Source organism: Pan troglodytes, chromosome 7 (genome assembly GCF_028858775.2).
Source record: "Pan troglodytes isolate AG18354 chromosome 7, NHGRI_mPanTro3-v2.0_pri, whole genome shotgun sequence".
Classification (NCBI taxonomy): domain Eukaryota; kingdom Metazoa; phylum Chordata; class Mammalia; order Primates; family Hominidae; genus Pan; species Pan troglodytes.
In genome coordinates this window covers 64,281,440-64,302,650 of record NC_072405.2, presented here as the reverse complement: position 1 = coordinate 64,302,650, position 21,211 = coordinate 64,281,440, and the positions used below count along the sequence as shown (strand labels likewise).

At 38.0% G+C, this 21,211-nt stretch overlaps 1 protein-coding gene across 2 annotated transcripts in view; it reads left to right on the top strand.

Annotated features, from left to right (window-relative positions):
* The window catches only part of TMEM68 (transmembrane protein 68), a 79,275-nt gene extending 62,006 nt beyond the window's left edge, over positions 1-17,269 (top strand). For both annotated transcript variants that reach the window (XR_010159556.1, XR_008536732.2), the window contains exon 10: positions 15,750-17,269. The gene's annotated coding sequence lies outside the window, so the exon portion shown is untranslated. The remainder of the gene's footprint in view (positions 1-15,749) is intronic.
* Positions 17,270-21,211: the final 3,942 nt, after the last annotated feature.

The following is a 21,211-nucleotide window of genomic DNA, read 5'->3' as shown; positions in this document are numbered from 1 at the left end:
AGGTGGCTGTTTTTGTAGTATTATTATACAGTTTTTGCCTAAGGCAGCTAAGTCTTCCTACAGGAAGGGTGAAGTCCTTCCCCAATCTTGCTATACAGTATTGTCTAATGATTGAGGCTTTTAGGACCTAGAAATTATCAGGGTGATTTTTTTTGAGCTGGGAATTCATCAGGAATTGGGTATGTAGGCACTAATTCTCGGGCTTCCCGTGGCCATTGATCTCTTATAGTTCTACATACGTAACGTGAAGTGACATTGAGAGACTGGGCTACATACTCAACTAATTGCAAAAACAAATTTCTTGTTTTTCCTGGAATTTCTGGTACTGGCACATTCAGTTTATCATAGAAGGTTTGAAATACTGGCTCAGGAGAGCATTTATAAATGTCTCCTCAAACTATGATATTTACTCAAGGATCCAGTCTAGCCTTATTGATTCCTAGGGTTACATGCTCTCCTTTTTTCCAGCGAGGATCAAGGGGGTTGTTTATTACTAGTTCTAAGGGGTTACACTGACCACTGGTACGGGAAGGGCCACTTTTCCCTTTCTGAAGGTGGACAGGATGTTTTTTATTTTTTATCTAAGTAGCCTAAATGACACAAGACCAGTATCTACATTTATCATAGTCGTAATTTGTGACAAATGTACTTATTTTTTGCCATATAGCCTTTTTCTTGATTAAGAGAACCATATCCTATTTTTAACTTGTTACTATTAATGACAGCACAGGCATCAAACTTCAAGGTGACTTGTTTGGGCACCTCTTTTTCTTTTGTTTTAGCCAACACTTTACTCATATCATTTATGAGCCCTCACCAGTCCTTAGTCTTTAATCTTATTTCAAAAACTGTGGTCACGGGAGCCTCAGATGGGTCATAACACACATCAGGTTGGTCATTTCCTGGGCTACACACTTTGCATAGGTATGTATTATACAAACAAGTTTTTTTTTAGAGTCTGGTGCACTTATAATAATCATAAAATAATAGGACTGTAGCAACTTTTTGTCCTACCTCAGTGACTTGATGTATACACTGGGAACAGTCCTCAGTCTGAGGAAGGTCAGTTAAAGTCCTTACTGTACAAGTCCAAATTATAAGGAAAATGAGTCCTGCGAAGAGTTTTCTCATGCTTTGGCCATGCGTCGACCAGTCAGCTTCTGGGCATGACTGGAGCAGGGCTTGTCATCTTCTTCGGAATCACTTTGGAGGGGTTGGCGAAGCTGCTCCTGTCCACGTACTGCTCACAGTCTACTGAAGTTCATGGATGGTTTCAGACATTGGGCCTGCCGGAATAAACTGAGTCCAACACCTCTACACAGTTATGTTCAACTGGGCTCTCTGATACCAGAAACAAGGTGGCGGGGCTTAGGGTGTTGCAAACTTAAATAGTTATGCAGGATTTTTCACATAGCAAGCTTTGGTACTTGGCTAATCTAGCATTTGTTAACCAATGATGTCCTTTGGTAGTCACTAAAGTTACCACAGCATGGGGGGAACTTTATATTCAGGTTTTGCCTAAGGGTTAGTTTATCTGCTTCTTATGCTAACAGGGTCGGTTGCTGCCGAGGCCCTTAGACATGAGGGCCAGCATTTGGAAACCCCATCTAGTTGTTTTGAGAGATAGGCCAGTTGCCTTGGCCAGGGGCCCACAGTCTGGGTTAAAACTCTAACTGCAATTTTTTCTCTTTTTGACACATAGGGTATAAAGGGTTTTGTCAGGTCAGGTAGCCCCAGGGCTGGGGCCGACATGAGTTTTTCTTTTAACTCATGAAAAGCTTATTGCTGTTGGTTGTAATAGATGTGGTTTATCCAATTTATATTTTTATTAACTGTCACCTACCAAAATATTGACTCAAATCCTGCAGCTATTTGATTTCAAGCTTTAAACTGATCTGGTATTCCCCGTGGGACTCTAATTGTGTCTAAACGGACGTGAGAGTCGAAAGACCTATAAGGGGCTTCTCTCGCTTTATGATGTCTTATTTTTCCTCCTCTGGTTGATGAAATGCCAGGGTGAAAGGGATAGCCAATTGGACTAAAGTACAAGTGCCACTCCAGTTATTCGGCAGAGTGCCTAGTAAAGGTCCACCACAACACCACCACACAGCAGTTCAGGGATGAACAAAGGCTGACTGGTTGATAAGCTCTTGAAAATTTTTAAGCTCACTGCATCCTTTCAGGTCTCCAAGGAATGCTAAGTTTCCTCCTTGTCATGAGAGACACGAAGTGAACTTAGTGTTGGGAGATGGAGGCTGGATGGCCCTCGGGGGCAGACTCGCAGGGTGCTGGACTTTGGGATATAGCAGAGAGAACTTGGCATGACTTATTACTCCAGGCTGTAGAATCCTGGAAAACAGCTACCATGCAGCCCACACCTGGTCGACTGGAGGATCACCTTAGTGGAAAGGGGACAATCTGGGCCTCTGGCCTGCCATGTGCATAAGCATAACTATTGCTTTTGTTTAACGTGCGGATGGAATATCTGACCCATTCCAACCAGGCATTTGCATCTTGGTATGCTGTCTTAATTGCCAAAGTTTGTTTTAAGTCCTTAACTTCTATGATCCTCTAGTAAAATGAATGTATGATTTTAGGAAATTACAAAAACCTGTTGGGGCAGTCCATCCTTGCTCTTTAGTGGTCCACAGAATGTTGGACCAACTACGGCATAAAAGCTCTACATTGGGGGGTAAGACTCCTGGTTGACACTGGAGTCTTTACCGAAATTTTCTCAGATTAAATGGTCCTAATTTACTAATGCCCAGTCTGAGGAGAGTCAGGAGAGACAGAGGTACTTTTTTGAAGTAGAGAGCTGTCTTTGACTTGGCAAGTCCCTACAGCGTATAACAAGGCAAGCATTAAATGCAATAGTTTGAGGTGAAATTGACTTGGTTATGTTAATAACCAGACAGTCAGCAATAGAGCGAGGAAACAAGAAAGAGTAATAGAATAGATGAAAGAGTTAAATTTTTCTTAGCTTTAGTTTGGTAGGGTTTTCCTCTGGGACTGTGGCCCACGACTCTGGAGGGGGTGGCACTTTGACTTGGATGTGATGAGTCCATCCCTTTTCCGCTGTACGAATAGCAGTCTCAGTGGTTAGCAGCACAAGGTAGGGTCCTTCCTAGGCTGGCTCGAGTTTTTCTTCTTTCCACCCTTTGATAAGAAGGTGATCTTCAGGCTGGTGCTGGTTTACTGGAAATTCTAGGGGTGGTACCTGTGCTAAAAGACTTTTAGTTTTGAGGGAAGAGAAAGTGGAAGATAAACCAAGTATATAATTTCTAAGGAATTGACTTTTTGTTTTAAATGTGGGGACTTCAACAGTGGACTTTATTATTTTTTTAATTTATTTTTTTTTTGAGATGGAGTCTCACTGTGTCACCAGGCTGGAGTGCAGTGGCACGATCTTGGCTCACTGCACCCTCTGCCTCCCGAGCTGAAGTGATTTTCCTGCCTTAGCCTCCCGAGTAGCTGGGACTACAGGCATGCACCACCACACCTAGATAATTTCTGTATTTTTAGCAGAGACAGGATTTCACCATGTTGGCCAGGATGGTCTTGATCTCTTGACCTTGTGATCCACCCACCTCAGCTTCCCAAAGTTCTGGGATTACAGGTTTGAGCCACTGCGCCTGGCCAACAGTGGACTTTATAGTCTTTGGTGCCTTTTTACTGAGAAATTTTCTTTAGCACCTATTTTTATTGGTTTTTAGACCAAAGAAAGCCAAACACCATTCTATATTTAATAATGCTTCTTGTATGATTTTTATACCAGATAAGCTAAATTTCACCTTTCTATTAGTGTGCTATTAATGTTAAACTTAGTTTTAATAAAACTTTGTATACATATTTATTCAATTTTTAATGTTGGACCATAACGTAAGATTTTTATAGACTCTTTTAAACCTTTTATAATCTTTGTTAAAGATCAGGTTAGTGCTTTAAGAAAAACCCATTGTGTTTTTACTTTAATGTCCAGTTCACAGAAAAACTGGATGATACCTTTTTAACTTTAGCTAATACGTTTACACACAGAATTTTTTTTATAATTAACATTTTAAAACTTGCTTAAACCTTCAAAACAAAATTTTTAACCTTTTAATGTAGTAAAAATTTACATTTTTATGCCTCCTTATAATCCTTTTACCAAAGATGTATTTTACTTTCCTTATATAGCTTGCACATAAACTGTTTTTTTTTCTCCCCAGTAGTTTCACAGTTAGGAGGCCTACTTACTTTTAAATTATACAACATTTCTTGCATAAATTTTTTTTATAACATTTTTCTCTTTCATGACTTTCTCAGACAATTCTTTGACATGTCTCTACTTTATGACTTATTACAAACATTTCTTTCTTTAAACTACCAGTTAATTTATTTCAGGACAAGAATTTATCATATAACACTCTTTTTACATAAATTCTGCCCTGCCCTTTTTTTCCCTTTTTTTTTTCGAAGATGATAACCATTCTTTTTCAAAATGAACTTCTTTTATGTCTGTGGACTAGACCGTCTAAGGCCACAAGATTAGAAGTTACTATAATACATGTTACACTGTAACTTTTAGCAATCTTTACTTTTGTTGAAAACCTTGTAAGTTTGGGATTTTAATTATCCTTTGCTATTAATAAGACCTTGTTTTGTCTAAATTAACTTAGAATTGGTATAGACGGCCTTTTTTTCCCCTTCAATTACCTGGGAGGAACCATCGATCATCCTGTCCTGAAGGGAGTTCCTCCTAGGTCTGGTCAGACCTTTGTATGGTAGTTAAGATTTAGATCCCCTGTTAGGAAACCTGCTGGGTTAAGGGAATTTTCAGTGGTTAATGTTAAATCATCCTTTTTTTTTTTTTTCTTTAGGATACTTCTGAACTGGTAAGGTGTGCTCACAATGAGGTTTCCTCTAAAAGTTATTTTTTTACTTTTTTCTGTTAGCAAAGCAGTTGCCGCTACAGATTGAATGCATTTGGGCCATCTGCAGATTACTGGGTTAAGGATATTTGATAGGAAGGCCTCAGTGCTTTTGGGATACGCCCTTGTTTACACTGACAACATAGTGGTATTGGAGTGTTATAGGGTTATGGAGAATACCTTCAATTATCAATTATAGGTTTTAAATTTACCTTGGCTTTTAAAGGAATAGGGTACGCTGTTGTTGTTGTTTTTTAAAAAACTACTTGTATATCTCTCTCTTTCTTTCATTTTTTCTTTCTCTCGTTGATTTTCTATGTACGGGAACTGGTCTGGGTGCCTTGGCTTACAGGTTACCTTGTGCCATACTTTTGAAACAAGGGACCTGTCCAGGCTTCCTTCTGATGGCCAACCCACCTCTAATGCCGGCCAGTCTATCTTACACAAAGTTTTAAGTTTTCCTGGTGTCACAGTACTGCATAGTCTCCCTGAAATCCTTTCTTGACATTTTTTAACATAGTTCCTAGTGGGGTGGGCTTACTTTGTGCCTGACCTATGCTTCTTCGAGACCGAACACCATGCTCACACCACACACACACCACAAAACAAAGAACGGGTAAAAAGGGCACACACACACTTTTACAGCTTACACCAAACCAGAATCAAACCAAAATCAGAGTATCAAGAAATCCAAGCCAGGTCAAAACCAAAACTAAAGTATCAAGCAATCCAAGTCAAGTCAAACACAAAAACCCAAGTGCTGGTATGGGCACGCCATAGGTGATCAGGCCACGCTTCCACTTAAATGGAGTGGGCAAGTTCCAAATACTAGTCTTACCAAGTTTCAGATGTCCAGACTCCAAGGGCCATTTCCTTCCTGGTGTTCAGCCACAGTGTTGATCCTCCACAAGGGCCTGCCACGCACTGCTCTGGCGAGGTGTTCCACCAGGGCAGTTGCCTACCCAGGAGGGCTTTCAGGATTCACGTAGCTCAAGCTGGCTGGAGTCCCCCACAGGGATGTTCCACAGGGCAGGCCTAAGCTGCCTAAGGGGCTGCCTTGGCCGTCCATTAATCACCTCGCTTCCCAGTCAGAGAACCAAGAAATGTAGCAGGACAAGCTGCAGACAAAATTCCTCAGACAATGAGTTAAAGAAGGAAGGGCTTTATTCGGCCGGGAGCTTCCACAAGACTCATGTCTCCAACAACCGAGCTCCCTGTGTGAGCAATTCCTGTCCCTTTTAAGGGCTCGCAACTCTAAGGGGGTCCACATGAGAGGGTTTTGATCCATTGAGCAAGCAGGGGGTACGTGACTGGGGGCTGCATGCACTGGTAATTAGAACGGAACAGAACAGGACAGGGATTTTCACAGTGCTTTTCTATACAATGTCTGTAACCTATAGATAACATAACCAATTAGGTCAGAGGTCGATCTTTAACTACCAGGTCCAGGGTGTGGTGCCGAGCTGTCTGCTTGTGGATTTCATTTCTACCTTTTAGTTTTTACTTCTTCTTTCTTTGGAGGCAGAAATTTGGCATAAGAAAATATGAGAGGTGGTCTCCTCCTTTACTATAATTTGGAAGATTTTCTCTATCACTGATATTTTTTCCATAAACAAACAGAAGAATTTACCAGTGAGGCAATCTACCCTTGGAGTGTTTTTTTTTTTTTTTCTGAAAAGTTTTTACTTACAAGTTTACTTTCTGTAATGGATGTGGTTTTTCATCTTGGTGACATTTTCTGTTTCTTCTTGATACGTTTGAGAAGATATTTATCTAGAAATCTGTCCGTTTTTTCTAAAGTTTTGATTTATTATCATGAAGCTGTTCATGATGTAAGATTTGTAGTGATATTCCTCTTTTTCATTCCTAGTATTATCTTGGAATGTTTTTGTCTCTCTGTTTTTGTCTCTCTGTCTCTGTCTCAATCTCTCTTTTTCTTTCTGTTTTTGCCTTGATACCACAGAACAGGGGCTGTCAAGCTTTTTCTATAAAGGTGGTCCTTTACAGTTAATATTTTAAGTGCTGTGACTATAAACTAACCCTAACTGATACAGTGAAGTTCAAAGTCTGTAAACTGATTGGTTGTTTATTTATTTTTCAAGTTATTAATTAGCAGATTTGTTTTTAAGTATATATACTCATGCACTGGTATATGTCAGGGGTCAAAAAACTATAAAGAGCCAGATAGAAAATATTTTAGACATTACAGTCTCTGTTGTGACCACTCTGCTATTGTATCATGTAAACAGCCATAGACAATATGTAGACAAATAAGCATGAGTTCCAATAAAACTACGTTATGGATACAGAAATTTGAATTTCATGTGCTACAATATATTCTCCTTCTGATTTCCTCCCCAAAACACTGAAAAATGTAAAAACCATTCTTGATTCGTGAACCATAAAAAAACAAGTGTTTGAAACAGGTATTGAGTTGGATTTGGCCCATAAGCTGTTGCTTGCCAATCCCTGCTGTAGAAAATTTAGTTTCATTGTCCTTTTCAGAGTTTTTGCTATTGTTGTTTTTCTTCCTATTTATGTTTTTTTCCTTCAATAGTTTCTGCTCTTATCTATAATTTTCTTTTTATCTGCTTTGTTTACGTTTAATTTGTTGTCTTTATAACTTTTTAAGGTGGACACTGGATTATTGATTTTTCAGTCTTTTTTCTTTTCTAATATATGCATTTGAAGCCATACATCTCTTTCTTTTTTTTTATTGTATTTTTATTTGTTTTCACAAGTATTTTACAGTATGGTAGAATAAAAAGTGATTGTAAGCTTAAATTGAAACTGTAAAAATTGCTTATGTATTATTCTGAAATGCATTAGGTTGAAAAAGTAAGATGATTGTGGTGACTATTATTTCTTGTCCACTATATGTTTGTTTTTTGTTTTTTCACCAACAATGTCTTCATATTTGAACCTATTCAATAAAGACATAAAGCACAAAAATGCTAGTTCGTATTCACTGATGTCTTTTAGCCACACATAGAAAGATTGGAACCCAATGAAATATCAATAAAATGTTTGAAGTCAAAAATACAGATTTAAAAAAATAAAAAAGTATCTTTTCATTGGCTGTATTCTTATGCCATCGGCTTTTGAAAATGTGTTACCATTTTACTGAAGTGTTTTCTGACATCAAAGTATTAGAAATGTTTTTGTTACAAGTTTTTTAAGGCATTTTCTTCATAGACAATACATTTAGCAATCACAAACATTTATGATATCAAGATTAATAGGAAACATGGACATTTCTAGTTAAGAACTATACCGTTTAATGGCAAAAGTTATCTGTGATGAGTATTTAATGTTTTAGACCATCATATTTAAAATTAAAAAGGAATTTAGTGAAAATTTCAAATTAGACATGTTTAATTTGTACTCAATTTTCCTCAGGCTAGAGGTGAACACTTAACCATGAGTAGAAGCTCTGGAGATGAAAAAATATTAGAAAAACACAGATAACAATCAACAGAGCCCTTGGATATTTATTTTCATTGCATGTGTATATATTTTACATGGTAAGCATTTTTTAGTATTAAGATAGGTTGATTCAATAATATAGTCATTTAAAGTCATACATCTCTTTCTAAGCACTGCTTTAACTGTATCTCATAAATTTTGATGCCATTTTTTAAATCATTCAATTAAAAATATACATAATTCTTATAATAGTCTCTCTTCTTTGCTTTATTTCCTTCTTTGATACTGGAGTAACTTAGAAGTATATTGCTTAATTTCCATACCTTTAAGAATTTTCTGTTTTTTTTTTTTTAATTTGTTGTTGGGTTATTATTGTTTGTTTTTTCTCAGAGAGTTGCCCAGGGTATATTTAAACTCCTGGGCTCAGATCATCCTCCAGAGTAGTTAAGACTACAGGTGTGTGCCTCTGTCTGGGTTTTGCTGTTGTTGTTCTTTGTTTTTAGTTGGCTTCTAGTTTAATTCCACTGTGATCAATGAACATACTTGAATGATTTCAATCATTTGATATTTACTTTATGGTCCAGCATATGGCAAATATTGTCAGATATTCTATGGGCCCTTACAAATAATTTTTACTCTTTCAGTCTTGAATGAAAGAGAAAATTGAATGAAGTGTTCTATATGTCATTTAGTTCTATGTTCTATATATGTCATTAACTTTGTTAACTGTGCTGTTCCAATTTCCTGTTTCTATTGGTTTATTTCTCATTTTAGCTGCATTTTGCTTTATGTATTTAGAAGCTATGTTTTTAGTGTATTCATATTGAGAATTTGTATACCTTTCTGATGAAGTGTTTTTTCTTATCACTATGAAAAAGCACTTTTTATCTCTAGTTATATTTCTTGCCTTAAAATCAACTTTGCTATTAGTATAACTATACCAGCGTTCTTTTGGTTAGTGTTTACTTCTTATTTCATTATTTAACATTCAGCTGTCTTACATTCTTATATTAATGTTGTGTTACTTGAAAGCAATATAGTTAGGTTTTGTTTTGTAGTTCTGTCTAACAATTTGTCTTTTTTTGTAACTGATGTATTTCATTTTATTCATTTAAATTTAACATAATTACTGGCATATTTGGGCTTATGTATGTAAACTTACTTTCTTCCTTTAAATTTTCCCTCCTGTTTTATATTCCTTAATTTCTTCTCCATTGTCTTGTTTTGCATTAATCAAATATTTTTAAGTGTCTATTTCTTTTCTTTTCTTTTATCTTCTTCCAGAAATGAGTAGACATAGGTTAAACCTTCTCACTCTCCCCTCCATGCTCCTTTATTTCCTCTTCATATTTTCCATTTTTTTTCCTCAGTGCTTCACTCTGAGCAGTTTCTTCTGCTATATAACCTAGTTTACTAGTTTTTGCTTCAGCAGTGTCCATTCTATTTAACATATCTATTGAGTTTATAATTTTAGTATTATATTTTGCTTTTATATTTCTCTTCTTTTGCTTTTTTTTTCAGAAAAATTCTGCTTGATCGGAATGTATAGTCTCTTGTTTTTAGATTACTTATTTTTGTTAATAGGAGAAAAGGCATAAAAATTTATTTAATGTGTATATACATGGGACCCTTCTGAATGAAGCCCCAATTTCCCATTGAGGTTCAGAAGTGTATATAACATCCTGGCACAACAGGTTATGATTATATTCTTGGTCTTATGAGGAGGGGAAGAAAAAATTACTGTTCAGTTTGGAGGGTCTGGATCTTAGGCAGATAATGGCCTATGTTTTGGGAGAGACAGTGGTATGGTTGAGGGTGTGTAACGTCAGAGGGACTTTGAGGCCTCTTCAGTCCAGCATGTCAAAATGCCATATTTTGGGTTGTTCAGTTTCTGAGCCCCAATATTCCTCTGTCTGAAACTTCCCTAGAAGTGTCACACACTAAAAGCTGAGTTGGTGGCTGTGGAGAGAAAAATTGAGTTAAAAGCTGAATGGTAAAGGATCCCATTAAACCAGTCTTCCCATTTCTGGGAATAGGCCAGTTCCATTAAGCATGTGTGTCATTGAAGTTAGTCTTTCAAACAGAATAAAAACAAAGGTTAATGTTGACTACAATCTATAAGCCAGTTTCCTTAGAATCTGGAGGCCAGTCAATTGAGGTGTCCAAATGTTGGACTCAAAGCATCTTCAGTCAAACTGGAAAAAGGTAGTGGCAATTTGACTAGTTTTTCTTGCTTGTATCACAAGGTATAAGCTTCAGCTTGCAGGGCCTCAAGAAAATGGTAGTAGCAATTTCATTGAGTCCAAGTCAGAAAAATGGAAGAAAAATGTGAAACCAGTAGTTTGGAGACTTGTAGCCAGGAAAGAATTTGGGATTCAGATCAAATCATAGGCAGATAATAAAAACCCAGAAATGATGGACAAGGTTAGAATCTAATAATGGGTGTACTATAATTTTCTTCTGAAATATAATTTTCTCTCCTCAGTTGCCATTTTTACCAAGGATAAATCATAGCAGGACTAATTTATTTGCAAAAATAAGTTTTAGTTTTATTATACTTGGCCTGATTATTTGTATAAAATGCAATTTTAAAAAATATATATTTTTTAGAGACAAGGCCTTCTTTTGTCACCCAGGCTGGAGTGTTGTGGCACAATCAGAGCACACTGCTGCTTCAAACTCCTGGGCTCAAGGGATCCTCCCACCTCAGCCTCCTGAGTGGCTGGGACTATAGGACCACGTCACCATGCCCAGCCTACTAAATTTTTTTTTTTTTTTTTTTTTTTTTGCAGAGACAAGATCTTGTTATTTCACCCACGCTTGTCTCAAACTCCCGGGCTCAAGTAATCCTCCCATCTTGTCCTCCCAAAGTGCTGGGATTACAGGTGTGAGCCACAGCAAGAATACTTATTGGCTCTGTTAGGCTTTTTTTTTTTTTTTTTTTTTTTGGACGGAGCCTCGCTCTGTCGCCCAGGATGGAGTGCAGTGGTGTGATCTCGGCAACTGCAAGCTCCGCCTCCCGGGCTCACGCCATTCTCCTGCCTCAGCCTCCCGAGTAGCTGACTACAGGTGCCCGCCACCTCGCCCGGCCAATTGTTTTGTATTTTTAGTAGAGACGGGGTTTCACCGTGTTAGCCAGGATGGGCTCGATCTCCTGACCTCGTGATCCGCTTGCCTCGGCCTCCCAAAGTGTTGGGATTACAGGCGTGAAGCCACCGCGGCCGGCCTGTTAGGCTCTTTTAAAATTGGCTTTGCTGCAACTTTTTTTCCTAAGAAATCTCAGATTAGACTTTTGAAAGCTTCTGGAGCCAAGTCAAAGATTTATCTGTGTCTGTAGATACCTGTATGAATGGGATCAATTCCTCTCTTCCCAAGGTCCCAAGATAATTTGGGGTGCCTGAGACTTTCAGAAAGTAACATTCTTTACATATCACAGATCAGGAACTTTGTAAAGGAATTGCATAGACAAGATACGAGGCCAGTCTTTCCAAGGGGCTTTTTACCAGCTCTATAATGTCAACCTTAATTCCTCAAAGCAGTCTGATATGTCTGAAAATCTGCCAATCCACTCAAAGCCTTGGTAAAATAACCAGCGTCTCCAGCTGTGTCCTGTTAGAAATGAAAACAGATTCTATTGAACTTATGCAATATTCAACTATGTTGAGCTTATGTAATATATAACTATATTGCCATAAATTAAGAACACTCACAAATATACTCAATAATTCCATTAGCCAAAAAAGAAAAAGAAAAAAAAAATCAGTTTCCAAATTCTGGAGAAAGCAGGCAGAGAGAGAAAGAAAAATGATTCAAATTTTGCTCACAAAACTATACTTTACCCAATTTGCCATAAGCTATAAATAGCTCAAAAGAAAAAAGTTTTCTTCACTCTGAAAAACAAAACAAAAAGAATTAGCAACGTTTCAAAAAAAGACATAAAAAATTATTTCAGTCTTGTATTAGTTCAACCCCATGTAATAACTCTTGTCTGCTTAGTGTTGGGTTAGTGATCCTCATCATCAACAATCCTCATCAGCATTTAAGTTAGAGTCCTGGAGGTCTTTTTCCCTAGTTCAATGGTATGATCTTTGAAGTTATCAGAAACCTGTATTTAAGAGTACTTGTAAGATTTCTTCCATAATTTTCCTTAAAGAAAAAACAAATTTTGGATTGTAGTTGATTATAGACTGCTTTTTGAGAAGAATCAGAGTAAAACAAAAATTGTCTGTGGAAGACAAAAGTCTTAGAATAGCCATGGTTAAAGACACAATTGACAAAGAGATTTGGTTATTTCTGTGGCATACAACAATTTAATGTAATAATCATAATTACTATGGATAATATATACTAAGACGTATCAGAATTGCAGGAATCTCTTACAATTTTGGAACACATGTTAATAAGACATTTACATAAATAAAACCCAAAGCAAGTTAAGCACAATTTCATATTTGACAATGTTTCCTATATGATTTTATGTACCAAATAAGCCAAATATGTCTCTCTTGGTCTTTCAGGGGCCCTAATGTTCAAAAAGTTCATTTGTGGTTTAAAAAAACCAATTTAGAATTTGAAGTTTGATTTTGGAGAGTTTGTAAAATATCAAAGGTTTAAAACACATGATATCACAAAATAAAGTCACACAACTGTAAAATAAACCATTCATTTAGCCAAAGTGAAAATTTAAATAACTCAAAAAGCAAAAATCCTACCCCTTGATAGAGAGGAGACTTAGTTTCTCAAACAATCATAAGACCTAATAAAGACAGTATGAAGCGAACAATCCTTCTGCCTTGGTCTCTCAAAGGGTTGGGATTAGAGACATGAGCCACCATGCCCAGCCCCAAATCTCTTATTACCAGATTTTAGCCAGGACAAATAGATGATACTTCTGGCTTTTGCACAAGATCCAGAACCATCCCAAAGATAGCTAAAAGAAAGGAAAGTTTCACTAGCCATAAATGGGGTATAACTTACATTTCTGTTCAGCCATATTCTCTAGGGTCTCAGCTTCTCAGCTGAATGTCTACTCACAATGGCCCCAAAGCCCCAGGTGCTCCAAAGATGGAATCAGGCAGGAAGTCAAAAGCTGTTTATGTAAGGGAAAAGGATCAATAAATGAAAACCAGAAGCGACTGATTCTCTTATCAGGAACTGTACCCAGGCTACAATGGGAATTTTAACTACTGGACTTCAAATGGAGCAACCTTGATTATTAATCCTTCATGGAATCCAAAGTGGGCAGTTTAAGTGTAATTTTGTTTTAGATTATATTTTTGCTCTTTAATTAGTGAAGATATTTTTTAAGACTAGCTATGACACTTTTATTTGATTTTTATCTTTTCATCAATTGTTTGGAATTAGAGGTCTCATTTTTTTTTTTTTTTAACTTAGCAGTGTAATTTACAGGATCCATCTTTTGGCCATTGGATTTTCCATGGTGCACTTAATTTCAATAGTGACCCAATCCAGCAGCCTCTTCAGAGAAGAAGCAATCCCAAGGATGCCATTTTCCAGAAAGAGGCTAAGACAGCAAAACAATTGTTGCCACAGACAGTCAAGGATTGTGTTTGCCTCCAGTAACCCACAAACTTGTGAGGAGGCCACCACTCATAGACCCGTTAATCTGTGACACTGGATAGAGCTTCCTGAATTGTACTTTCTCAGCACTCACTAGGCAACAAAAATTGAGATGACAAAATCCCCTTATGGATAGGATTTCTTATGACATACTCTCCCAAGAACTTGGCACATTCAGAACAAAAAAAATCTCAAGATCCCAGCCATTTTCAGGCTGGCCACTTGACATGACCTGGAAATCAGATCCCCTGGATGGTAGAGACCAAGAGAGAGTGGTCACAAATCTAGCTTGGTCACAAATCTAGCTCTCGAAGACATAAAACAAGACAATGGGGAACTTTATCTGGTACCTCTCTTTATGGACAACACAGAAGGACAGACAAAAGAAAATACTATTTCTGGGAGAAAACGAATTAGACAATGTGAATATCCATAACACAAAATACCAAAAAGTACATCAGAGTAGCTACCCCCCAGGACAAGTCACACAAAACCTTTTTTCCCATTAATCAAAACCTTGCAGAGGAGACAAATGGATTTTTACTGTCCACTCAACCAGATTACACTGAGAGAGAGTCTGGGAGCCGAACTGGTAAGAAATTCTTACCTTTTTGCCAGTTTTTAGATTCTTGGGTTCTCTTCATTGTGCCTTTCAGAACAGAGCAACTTTGGTGACCCTGCTTACTGCACCATAACTGTGGGGGTCAAGGCCCTTGGCCCCCTAAACATTGAACAATCACTAACATGAGGCAGACTGGTTAATAGGAGAAAAGGGATACAAATATATTTAACGTGTATACACAGAAGCCTTCAGAATAAGGCTCCAGGATCAGGAGTCCCCAACCCCTGGGCTATGGACCGGTACCGGTCTGTGGCCTGTTAGGAACCTAGCTGCACAGCAGGAAGTGAGCAGCAGGTCAGCGAGCATTACGGCCTGAGCTCCACCTCCTGTCAGATCCCCGGTGGCATTAGATTCTCATAGGAGTGCAAACCCTACTGTGAACTCTGTGGGTAAGGGATCTAGGTTGTGCATTCCTTATGACAATCTAACTAATGCCTGATGATCTGAGGTGGAACAGTTTCATGCCAAATCCCCCCAACCTCCACGCCCCTGTCCATGGAAAAATTGTCTTCCACAAAACTGGTCCCTGGTGCCAAAAATGTTGGGGACTGCTGACCCAGATTACATTTCAAAGCCCCTTTTAAATTAGTAGAAACATCTCACTTATTGAATTTAATATGCAGAAAACCCCCAAATCTGAAGTTTTTGAATGTCTGATTCCACTGTGAGTTTTATCTCATTGCTCTAATTCATTGCCTCTGAACCTGTTTGATTTTGCCCTCCAGGGGACATTTAGACAAGTCTGGCGACATTTTGGTTGTCACAGCTGGGGAGGTGGGAGGTAGTTCTTATATCTACTCTGTATAGGTCAAGGATGCTGGTAAACTTTCTATAATGCACAGCACTGCACCACACAGTGAATTATCCTGCCCAATATTGTTATGATTGAGAAATTCATGATACTTTGTTTCCTTGGGTGATTTATGCTTTTGAATGTGAGCTTACCTTGGAGCTTTGTCTATAGGAATTCTGATAGGTCTAGTTGAAGTTTGTTTTCCACCATGGATGATTAGCTACTGCCAATTGCCTGAGGACACTACCATCTGGAACAACTTTGATTTCTCAGCCTGGGTTTTTTTGAGACCACATGTAATATGTCAATTTGCTCCATGTTACCACCTTCCCCAAAAGCAAACCCAACCCAGCCAAAACCCTAGTTAAGGCCAATTTGTGTTTACACATCCTAAGATAATTTTCTTTCTGTCTCCCAGTATCAAGATTAAGACAAAAAGGTTGCCCCCTTCAGCATGTCGAGTCATGTGAGGGTGGCTACCCTCTGGGGCTGCAGCTTTCTCACTTTGGAAGACTTATGAGTTTTTTCCTGTGCCCTGTACAGTGAAGAACAAAGAAACTAGTGACAGTTTGATGAGAAACAGATATACACATAGCTTCAAAGAATCTCTCCATAAAGTACTTATTCATTATAAAAGGAAAAAAATAATAACTTCATAGGGAAGAAACCTGGTGGATGACATCTTAATCAAGTGATCAAAGTTACCACCACGACTAATGACACAAACCAACATTATATGCCTCCTGATGTGATGTGACATGCTAGAAAGAAAACAACATCATTTATACGGTATTTCTGCCAGAGAAACATAATCTGCATTTTCATGTTAAAGTGAAGTCGATTATACATAGCATTGTTAAAAGTGATTTTGGAGTTTTTCTCTTCATACAATTTTAAGGTTGTAAAGTTGACAGTCTGTTTTTAATTCACTTTTACAAGTTGTAAATGTTTTGCAAATATGTTTCTTTCCTGTAAGATTTATTTCTTAGCTGGTTAACCTAGATAAATTCATTTCCCAGAGGTTACTTTGTTTAATGTTATGGTACATGTACAGTAAATAATCTATAAGGATAAGACAATATACTTTGATGTTTATTTTACATATTTATAAACATTTTTGACTCAAATTATGAAAAAGTTTTTCCTAAAATTTTCTAGTGGATGTGCTGTCTCTTAACATTCTCCTTAGCTGTCAATTGATTTCCTTGTTTAACTATTTTAAAGTTCTTTATAATACTTGTTATTCATAAATCAAGTGCTTTTACTCTTACAATAAAAATATACACTTATATTTCCACTCACAATGCACTTAAAGAAAACTTTCAGTCCTGGTTAAATTTAAAATAGTTACCTACATTTATTTTATATTGACAATATCTGAATCAAAAACCCATTGATAGCATCTACTAAAGCTGAACATTCACACATTGCATGAAATAGGAAAGGAGGGCTTATGTCCTCCAATAGGTGTGTTCATAGCAGTTTAGTCATAAAATCCCCAAACTGCCTATCAACAGTAGTGTCTCTCAATAGGAGAATGTATAAGGACATTTTAGTATACTTATACAATCAAGCAGTGGAAAAAAATAAACTATTGCTTTATGCACCAACATGGATAAATATCACAGACCTATTGATAAATGAAAGAAGTCAGAAATGAAAAGGCTGAAAATTGTATGAGCCATGTATGTGAAAATCAAGAACAGACAAAACCAATCTACAGTGACAGATGTCAGAATGATGGTTACCTTTAGAGTTTATTGAGTGCAAGGATATGGGTGTAGCCTTCTGGGATGTTGAAAATATTCTCTATGTTGATTTGGGTATGGCTTAAAAGATTTATGCATGTCTAGAAAGTTATCAAGCTGTGCAATTAAGACCTATGTATTTTATTATATGTAATCTATACCATATTTCAATAAAAATATGAATACCTTTGTTATTGCTTAATGTTATTGTATTGATTAGGTTTTAGTCTAAAATGTCACACACAAATTCATGAGAATGCCAGATAGGTGTTCAGTTATTTACTCTTGGGTCAAGGTAAAGTCAAATGAACTTTGGCCAAATGCTAAGATGTTGGCATGAGAACAGTCAAGCAAAACCACGAGAAAGAATAGGAAGATCACAGAAAGATGTATGTGTACGTGGGTACTAAGGTAAAATAAAAGACACCATAAATCAATGGGAAAAACTGATTATTTGGTAAATGGTGTTGGGTAAATGGTGTTGGCAGAAATATGAAGAAAACTAAAATTGATTCCTACCTCACATCCCTTACAAAGGTGAACTCTATATGGATTAAAGAGCTAAATGTGAACAGTACAAGTTAATTTTAAAAATGTAGGAAGGGACTTCTTAAACAAAACCTCAAAAGGTTATAGCATAAGACAAAAAAAAAGATGGTTTTGCTCACAACAAAATTAAGGATGAAGTTAACAGACTGAGAGAAGTTATTTACAATGTCTGAAATTGACAAAGGGCCAGCACCTTCACATCCAAGAAACTTCAACAAATCAAAATAAGAAAAAAACAGGCCAGGGGCACTGGCTCATGCCTATAATCCCAGCGCTTTGGAAGGCCAAGGTGGGAGGATCACTTGAGCCGAGGAGTGAGTTCAAGACCAGCCTGCACAACACGGTGAAACCCCGTCTCTAGTAAAAATATAGAAAATAACCAAGTGTGGTGGTGCATGCCTGTAGTCGCAGCTGTTTGGGAGGCTGAGGTGGGAAGATCACCTGAGCCTGGGAGGTCGAGGCTGCAGTGAGCCGTGATCATGTCTCTGCACTCCAGCCTGGGTGACAGAGTGAGACCCTGTCACACACACACAAAAAAAAAAAAAAAAGGAAAAGAAAAGAAAAAAACAAATATCAAAACAAAAGACAGTTTATAGAAGAGGAAATACAGAGGCCAAAAGCATAAGAAGAGATGTTTAAATCTTTTAGTTAACACCAAAGATGCAAATTTAACCAATAATGATATATTATTTGTGAGTGGCAAAAATTAGAAAGGTGGAGAATGGGCAGGATTGTAGTGATGTGGAATATAGGAACCTTAGGTACTCTGGCAGTTCTACAGAGCAACGTGCTAGTACCCAATTGTATTATGCATGTGTGTACCTAGGGACCCAGCAGTTTCACTCCCAGACAGATACTCCAAAAAATTCTCACACAGTTCTGTAAGGGGACATAGAAGAGTAAGTTCATTACAGTGTTGTTCACAGTAGAGCAGAGGTGATGCTAACCTGATTGTCTGTGTTCTAAAAATGTGCATGCGTACATATGATATTGCAAAACAGTTAGAAGAAACTGTCTAGATGCAGACAAAGCAATATGAATGGCCCTTTGAACAAAAAAAGAGTAAGGAACATAATGAGTTATGCAATACATGTATTCAAAAATAGTACACATTTTGTAAAAACATCCAAAATAAGAGGTTACACACTGAAAACATTGGAATGGTAGGTTATCTATGGCAAGTGAAGAGTAGGGACTGGGGAGTAGTCTCAGTATGTGGAAAATAAATTTGCAATTAACTCGCAATTTTCAGAACGATGTGTCTCCCTCCTTGCTGCTGTGTCAAATGTCCAAACAAGAGTCTCTCTGATTCACTTTCCCTAGGATGTGAACCTAATTTTTCCTTCCCAGGACTTGGTGAATCCCACTCTCTGGCCACACTCCCCAACCCTGCTTTCTAAGGCACTTGGAGCCCTAATCCTGACCTTTAGGTTTCTGCTGTGGGCCTCAGGGTGCTCTCTGTGGACATCACTCTCTAGGGCATTTAAGGCTGAGTTTTCCCTGATGCCGTATCACCCTTTTCCCCCCAATTTTTGGACACGGCACTTCCACTGACATCTCCCATTCTCTCTACCTTTCATTCTATACTTTTAAAAACATTTAATTACTGTCATTTTTCCAGAGTTTTAAGAGGGAGCAGGGATTATGAATTAATCTGTTGGGTATAAGTGCACTGGAAGCTGCAAACTCATCCTTTGGAAGAATATTTTTTAAACCTGTGCTTTTCAGGGTGTACAGGATTCACAAAGTCCTTTCTAACTTTCCAACAGTCATTTAAATTATAAAATCTTAACTAAGATCATAATAATATTGAGTCATGTGGGGGAAATTGTAGCTTAATTCCTCTTTAATTATTTTTAGAATTGGCAATCCAGGTGAAAGATGCTTAGAATCTAGATCTAGACAGGTGCAGTAAGTAGAGAAAGGAGGAGCACATGAGAGAGAGGCTAAAAAGGTAGAAATGGTACAAATTACAAAAGGTGACAGAGGATGACTCTAGATAGCTCTTACAACTGCCATTTGTGGAAAAAGGCATTATAGGAGGAGCAGAAACTGATGAGGATGCTTTAAAATGTAGTTATATTACTATTCAGATGTGGTGAGGCCAACAGATCAGAAGATGATTACCATTAAAAAGAGCTTGATATACTTGTAGATCCCAAGAGGAGGAAGGACGCCACACCAGGGGAGGATGCCCAAGAAGCACCAGGGTCTATCAGGAGGCAGAGGGAGGATGGGGACTATGGGCAAGAGTCCATAGTCTTATGGTTTTTGAGGGAAGGAAACCATATTATGATTTTTGAGGGAAGGAAACCATATTATGATTTTTGAGGGAAGGAACAGGTGAGGCAGAGTAAGCAGGCTTAGGATTGGCTGGTTTGAATCATTTCAGTGCGCTGTGGGGCACCGGGCTAACCCTCGTTGTCTTGTAGTTGGCCCTGGGTGATTATGGCAGGGGAATAGTAGTCCTGAGTAAGAGCCTGCTAGAGGAGGTGGTGGCACTATGAGTTGATAAGTTTGCACTTGAAGGGTGTGCTCTAGGATGAGTTGTTTGGTATCTCCAGGATTTAGGTGACCCTCGGAGGGACAATGCCTCCAGGGTCAGCAAGACCCCAATATGTCAAGGCATCAAAATACAGCAAAAAATAAAAAATAAAAAGAAGACATGATGAATACAGCGAGGAGAACTGAAGCCACATGCATGTGCTGAGTTGCAGGTGTCTTGTTTGTGAGCCTTCAAGAGGAGATGTCTGTAGGTGGTTGGAGCTCATTTTCAGCTCAGCAGATTTACTCTGGAGACTTAAATCTGGGGACCAGCTAGAAGAAGCAGTAACAATCATGAGTTTGCTTAAGGAGGGGAAGAGGAGAAGCCCCAGTGGTTCAGGAGGAAAACAGAAAGAAGATCTCACAAAGGAGACAGAGCATGAGAGCGGCACTTGAGGGTGGTGTGGCAGACAGATGGAGGTGACCACACACCACTGTGCAGGCACTCCAGCAACGCTCTCTTCTAGCAGAAGGAAGTGGCAGAGGGAAAGGAAGTTGGGAGAGTAACCAGGACATTGTTGGTGGGGCTGAGGCCTACCTAAGTGCAACCTTTTAGGAATCCTCATGCCTTTCCCCAGTCAGAGTCATTGTCTTACCTGGGAGCCTTCCACTGGTCTTCTACTTTTCTTTTCTTTTTTGAAAAAAAAGGGGGTAAAATACACATAATATAAAACTTGCCACCTTTGCCATTTTTAAGCATATGGTTCAGTAGTGTTATCTGTAGAAGTTTTTCACCTTGCAAAACTGAAACTCCATGCCCATTGAACACCAACTTTCCATTCTCCCCTTCCTCTAACCCTGGGAACCATCATTCTGTTTTTACTTCTGAGAGTTTGACTACTTTAGGTGCCTCATATAAGTGGAATCATATAGCGTTTGTCTTTCTGTGACTGGATTATTTCACTTAATGTCCTCCAGGCTCATCCATGTTGTAGCATGTGTAAGAATTTCATTCTTTTTTAAGGCTGAATAATATTCCATTGTACTGATATACAACATTTTCTTTATTCATTCATCTGTTGATGGATACCTAGATTGC